The sequence below is a fragment of the Mus musculus genome, chromosome 4 (genome assembly GCF_000001635.26).
Source record: "Mus musculus strain C57BL/6J chromosome 4, GRCm38.p6 C57BL/6J".
Classification (NCBI taxonomy): domain Eukaryota; kingdom Metazoa; phylum Chordata; class Mammalia; order Rodentia; family Muridae; genus Mus; species Mus musculus.
In genome coordinates, this window is record NC_000070.6 from 141,055,277 (window position 1) to 141,061,276 (window position 6,000).

At 53.0% G+C, this 6,000-nt stretch overlaps 1 protein-coding gene across 3 annotated transcripts in view; it reads right to left on the minus strand.

Annotated features, from left to right (window-relative positions):
* The window catches only part of Crocc (ciliary rootlet coiled-coil, rootletin), a 43,979-nt gene extending 38,640 nt beyond the window's left edge, over positions 1-5,339 (minus strand). The window contains exons 1-2 of one of the 3 annotated variants that reach the window (XM_006538800.4): positions 5,247-5,339; positions 2,786-2,921 (exon numbers count right to left, since the gene is read on the minus strand). The gene's annotated coding sequence lies outside the window, so the exon portion shown is untranslated. Of the gene's footprint in view, positions 1-2,785; positions 2,922-5,082; positions 5,225-5,246 lie in introns of those variants that run through there. The other 2 variants (NM_001145958.1, XM_006538801.3) reach the window with 2 other exon arrangements.
* Positions 5,340-6,000: the final 661 nt, after the last annotated feature.

Here is a 6,000-nt window from a genome sequence, read left to right on the forward strand (position 1 = left end):
TGGAGGCTAGAAGCTTCCGGGACTAGGCTCAGGTTAGGAGAAGAGGCAGGAAGCCTCTGAGACAATTAGATCAGGAGAACAAAAGATACATTTGTCCCTTCCCAAACTCTTGGTGAAATGTGGTCGCCGATGTGAATGTTGAGAGGTGATGGGACCTTTAAGAGCGGAGTAAGTCAGAGGGACTCAACACCATAGGTTCCTTATATCACGAGCGTGGGTTGAAGCAGGCATGGCGGATCAGGTCTGTCACCCCAGCACTTTGGAAGTACAGACAGAAGAATCGTGTTTGAGGCCAATCCTAGCTACATTACGAGAGACAGATGACGCAGTAAAGAACCTGGCTGCGGGCTGGTGAGATGGCTCAGTGGGTAAGAGCACCCGACTGCTCTTCCGAAGGTCAGGAGTTCAAATCCCAGCAACCACATGGTGGCTCACAACCATCTCGTAGTGAGATCTGACTCCCTCTTCTGGAGTGTCTGAGGACAGCTACAGTGTACTTTAAATAAATAAATAAATAAATAAATAAATAAATCTTTAAACCTGGCTGCTTTTGCAGAGGACCCGGGCTTAGATCCCAGAACCCACCTAACAACAGCTTCAGGGAGATCCGATACCCTCTTCAGGTCCCTGCAGGTACCAGGCATGCATAGGGTTTGCAGACATGTGTGCAGACAGCATTTATTCATAAATACATACATTTATACATAAGGTGGGGTGCTTTGGCGGGCAAAGCACTTACCACAAAAGCATGAGGCCTGCCGGGCGTGGTGGCACACGCCTTTAATCCCAGCACTTGGGAGGCAGAGGCAGGCAGATTTTGAGTTCAAGGCCAGCCTGGTCTACAGAGTGAGTTCTAGGACAGCCAGGGCTACACAGAGAAACCCTGTCAAAAAACAAAAAACACCCCCCCCCAAAAAAAGCACAAGGCCTGGTGTTCTGATCCCTGGCACCCATGGAATACAGGGGGTGCTGGATAGTTTTATGTCAACTTGACACAAGCTAGAGCTAGCTGAAAGGAGGGGACTTCAGTTGAGAAAATGGCTCCAGAAGACCCTCTGTAGGACGTTTTCTTAATCAGTGATGGATGGGGGAGGCCCCAGCCCATTGTGGGTGGTACCATCCCTGGGCTGGTGGTTCTGGGGTCTGTAAGAAAGCAGACCGAGCAAGCCATAGGGAGTAAGCCAGTGGGCAGCACTCCCCCATAACCTCTGCATCAGCTCTGCTTCCAGGTTTCTGTCCTGCTTGAGTTCCTGTCCTGACTTCCTTCTATGGAGAGCGGTGATATGGAAGTGTGAGCCAAATAAAGCCTTTTCTCCCCGTTGGCTTTGGGTGTGGTGTTTCACCACCGCACAGTAACTATGGTAACTGTAACTAAGACATGGGTATGTCTGCCCACCTCTAATCCCAGCGCTCAGGAGGAGGAGACAGGGGCTCCTCAGGTCAAACTGAATCGCTAGGGCAGCCGAATCCCTGACCTTGGTTCAGCGGGAGACCCTGCCTCAGTATGTTAAGAGGAAAGTGACTGAGGAAGACATCGGGCATCGAAATCTGGTGCACACATCTGTGCACCCACACATATGTGAACACACATGCACACATACATGTATGTACTGCAGACATGCGTACATGTAAGTAACAATGTAAGGTGGCTGTTGAAGGTTGAGCCCAGCCCTCTGCCCTCTTGCCATGTCTTCCGTCTTCCCACAGCCTTGTGGCCACCCACTGAGCTCCTATTCTTCAGCATCATCAATTAATGATCCTTCTCTTTTAGAAATTACCTAATCTTAGGGTTGGAGACCTGGCTCAGTGGTTCAGAGCACTTGCTCCTCTTGCGGGGAACCTGGGCTCTGTTTCCAAGCTCCTACATGGTAACTCTAGTTCCAGGGAATCTAACGCCCTCTGCTGGCCTCCGTAGGTCACAGGTACACATATAATACACACATACATGCAGGCGAACACTCATACAGGTAAAATAAACATAACAAAACAAACTATCCAGTTTTACGTATCCTGTACAGCAACAAAAATGAACTCGGACAGCAGTGACTACGAGCTTGACTCTGAACCGTGACAGCGGTGAGTAGCTTGACTCTGAACCTGGCCAAGCTTCCTCCTGGGCTTTATCACCTTATACAAGGCCTTCACCCCTCTTCACCCCAAGTCTCTTTTCTTTTCTGCAGACTGGGGTGCTAATGGTGCCTGTTTCTCCCAGGAGAATGAAACAAATTGTGCACCTGGATCCGCCAGTCAGGTGTCCAGACACAGTCAAGCTCTACCTGATAGAATATGTCACTGTGGATGATAGAATGTGTCACTGTGGAGTGATCAGCAAAATCTTCCCAGGAGGAACAGCCTCCCTCTGCCCCAGCCTGCCAACTGGAAGGACATAAGTCCGGGGTCCCAGAGGAGGCCACAAGACAGAAGGTTTGGGTCCTATGCTCACAGCATAGAATGCCACCAGCTAAACACCTAGTGGGAAGCAAATTTATAACCCAGCCTTGTGTAAGTTTGAAGGTCACGTGATTCTGTTGTTGTTGTTGTTTTTTGAGATAGGGTTTCTCTGGGTAGCCCTGGCTGTCCTGGACCTCACTCTGTAGACCAGGCTGGCCTCCAACTCAGACATCCACCTGCCTCTGCCTCCCAAGTGCTGGGATCAAAGGCGTGCGCCACCACTGCCCGGCTGGGTCACATGATTCTATAAGTTAGCATTACCTTAAGTTCTCCTGTAGTGAACAGGGACCACCACTGCCTGGCTGGGTCACATGATTCTATAAGTTAGCATTACCTTAAGTTCTCCTGCAGTGAACAGGGACAGGCGCTCCTGTTGTTGCTGTTGCTGCTGTAGTATTCACCCCATCTTTTGTGGTCTCTGCTTCTTCCAGGTGACTAGACTTCACACCTCACTTCCTGACTCTCAGCCACTGTTTGGAGGAACAAGGGGATCCTTTGAGCTCATTGCTAGAACGCACTCTTGCTGGAACTCCAAACCTATTTGCCATGTCTTGCCAAAAAACCAGTGCCTTACCGACTGCTCACGGGTCCCAAACACACCAGTTTTTCCCACCACTTATCCCCCTCCCCATTTTCTCTAGTCGTTGACTAGAAATTATAACGAAAATATTGAACCAACCTGCCCTTACCTCACCATAAGGTACCATTCTACGCACTTCATGGTTGGTGACGCTCAGCTCAGCGAAGGTAAATAAATAATCTGTTCACATTCACCAGCTCGGAGGAGCTGAAGCCACAGCTGAGACCCAGGTCAGCCTGGTCTCAGAGTGGTTTTGTCTTACTTTGGTTTTTCAAAACAGAGTCTTAAGTATCCCAGGATCACATCCTACCTCCACCTTCCAAGGGGTGGGATTATAGGTGTACACCACCATAGCTGGTGCTTTCAATGCTGGGGACTAAAGGCAAGGATTTGTGCTTATCAGGCAAGCTCCATCCCAGCCCTTCCATTTCAAAGCTTTAAACAGTAACAGCAACAACTGACATTATGTAGCCCTTGCTAGGCACCAGGTACATCCTGGTCTCTAATGTGCATGATTTGAGCCACTGCTTCACAGGAACTGCTATGAAGGCCCCCCCCCCCCCCGCCAGGGTCTCCTGCTTCCTCTCTGGTCTCCCAACCCTATTCTACTCTGCACAGTTGAGATCCAGTCCGGCTGTGCTCAAAGCTCCCTGCTTGTCCCAGCCTGAAAGGCCTACTGAGCCTGGCCCCAGCCCACCTGTCCCAACTCATATCCTTCTCTTCCCCCACTACTCGGTCACACTGGCCTTGATTCTTCAAACACACCATCCACGCTCCCACCACACACCTTTGCGCCTGCTATCATTCTCTCTTGGCCTCTCTCTCTCTCTCCCTCTTTGTACAACATGAAGTAAGAGCCACCCGCAGATCAGAGCTGGCTCACCTCCTGGGAGCGCGAGCTTGGAGCTCCCAGTTAAAACGGCCCTTGCTGGTCATGATTCACTGCTTACATCACTATCTCTACAGAGAGCAGGGAGCAAGTCACCTTTGTGCATCAACACCTCCGTGGTGCCTAGGGCCTGCAGCTCTACACACAGCTGTTGAATGAATGAATGAATGAATGAACAAACGAATGAATGAATATGGAGGAGAGCCACAATACAGGCTCACCATCTCTAATCTGAAAACCTAACACTTCCAAGTCAATGTGCCTAAGTGAAGTAAGATGTTCAGGTGCGTTTTGTTTTGATTTGGGTTCTATGACTATGTATGTGTAAATATCTAAAAAACTGTTTTAAATGAAGAACTTCTGGGATACTTAACCTGAACAGATTAAATGGGAGGGAGATGACTTTGGCTGTGGGTTGCATTAATCTCAGCCATGTCACACACAGCCGGGAGTCACAAGACACCAGTAAATCCACGTCCAGCAGAGGGGGAGTGGGGCGTCCAGGCCAGGCAGTGCCCCCTAGAAGGGTTAAGGGTGACTACCCTCAGAGGGCCCACTCAGCCCGCAGGACTTGCATCTGGGGAGGGGAGGAGCTAATGAAGAGAATAAGTATTTGGGAGTCTCCCCAAGGACCCATCGGTATCCTGTGCCAGTCTTAGAGCTACTTGTGAGCTCCACGGGAAAACAGGAAATCTGAAGTAGACAACACTTTAGGGTCTCAACTTTCCAGACAAATCAAGTTCCCAGGGGATTGGATAGATTTGGGGTGGGGGAACATACATCCCTTCTGCCTCGGGTTTGCAAAAAGCTGGGGGGGTTCTCCAAATGCCAGTTCCAGAGCTGCTGGCTGGACTCATTCTGAAAATCCCTGGGTGAAGATGCAAATCTCTGCACAGGCTCCTGTGGCCTCGCCATTCTGGAACGCTCTGTATTCGCGCCAGACCTGTTTGCTGGTATGCGCTTGAGAGAGCCTTTCCCCCGAGATTGGCTAAAGGAAAGAAGAGCATCCCACCGAGGGACGCAGGGCCGGGCCTAGCGGCGTGCGGCTGCTGGTGACCGTCCTCCCCGAGGGCTACGTGCAGGGGAGCCAGGGCACCCCGGGGAGAGGCTGCTGGGCCGCAGGCCCCGGGCTCCAGACGGGAAGACTCCAATAAGGACGTACCGCTGGTTGAGTCCCCTTCCCGCCTAGACCTGGCCAAGCCAAGTCCAAAGGGGATCGTCGGGGCGCTGGGAGCCCCCAGGACACCCGCACCACTCCAGAACGCCTCCTAAGCCCGGTGCACCCGCCCCGTCCCCGCCCCGCGCACGCGCGCCGCGGCCTCCTACCTTCGCGGTCCGCCGCCAAGACCGGGAAGGCACAGGCGTGGGCGGGGCGTGCGCTCAGGGGGCGGGGTTCAGAGGCGTGGCAACGTAGAAGGCGGGGTTAGAATGGCGGGAGGCTCGACCTAAGAGAAAGGCCTCCGCGGCGCAGGGTTGGGGGCGGAGGCTTAGGAGACGACTCCAACGGGCGAGAGCGGGACCGAGGCTGAGTGAGCGCCTCCTGCTGGAGAAAAGCGGCAAGGACGGAGCGTGCGCTTCACGGTGAAGAAAAAAACCGCTCCGCCAAAGGGGCGTGACGTAACCATGGGCGTGGCTCCGTTGAAGGGGCGTGTCCGAGGCGAAGCAAAGCGCCCGCGGGGTGGAAAAGGCAGTACTGGGCCGGAATGTGGCCATGGGCGTGGCTCATCGGGGCGGGGCCGGAGCAAGCCTGGCTGATCGCCGGAAGGCTCTCCCGCAAGGGGCTAGGAACTGTGGCCGCTTGCCTTCCTCCTCGTTCTTCCTGATGCCCGCCGTTATTGCTATGGACTGCCCAGCAGCGGGATCGTCTGAACCTTCCGTAGGGCGGGAAGCGTCCCAGCTGCAGAGGCTTACCGCCCTACGGGTGTTAAGTCTCTGCGTTCTGGCCAAAGATAGCTGTGATCCAGGTGGTGGCTATCTCCTTCCGGCCCTCAGTCACAGAAGCAGTGCTGGAGGCTTTAAAAATCTAACCCAGGGCAGAAGACTGCTTTTCTGATGGCGGAGCCCTCCTGCTGAGCACTCT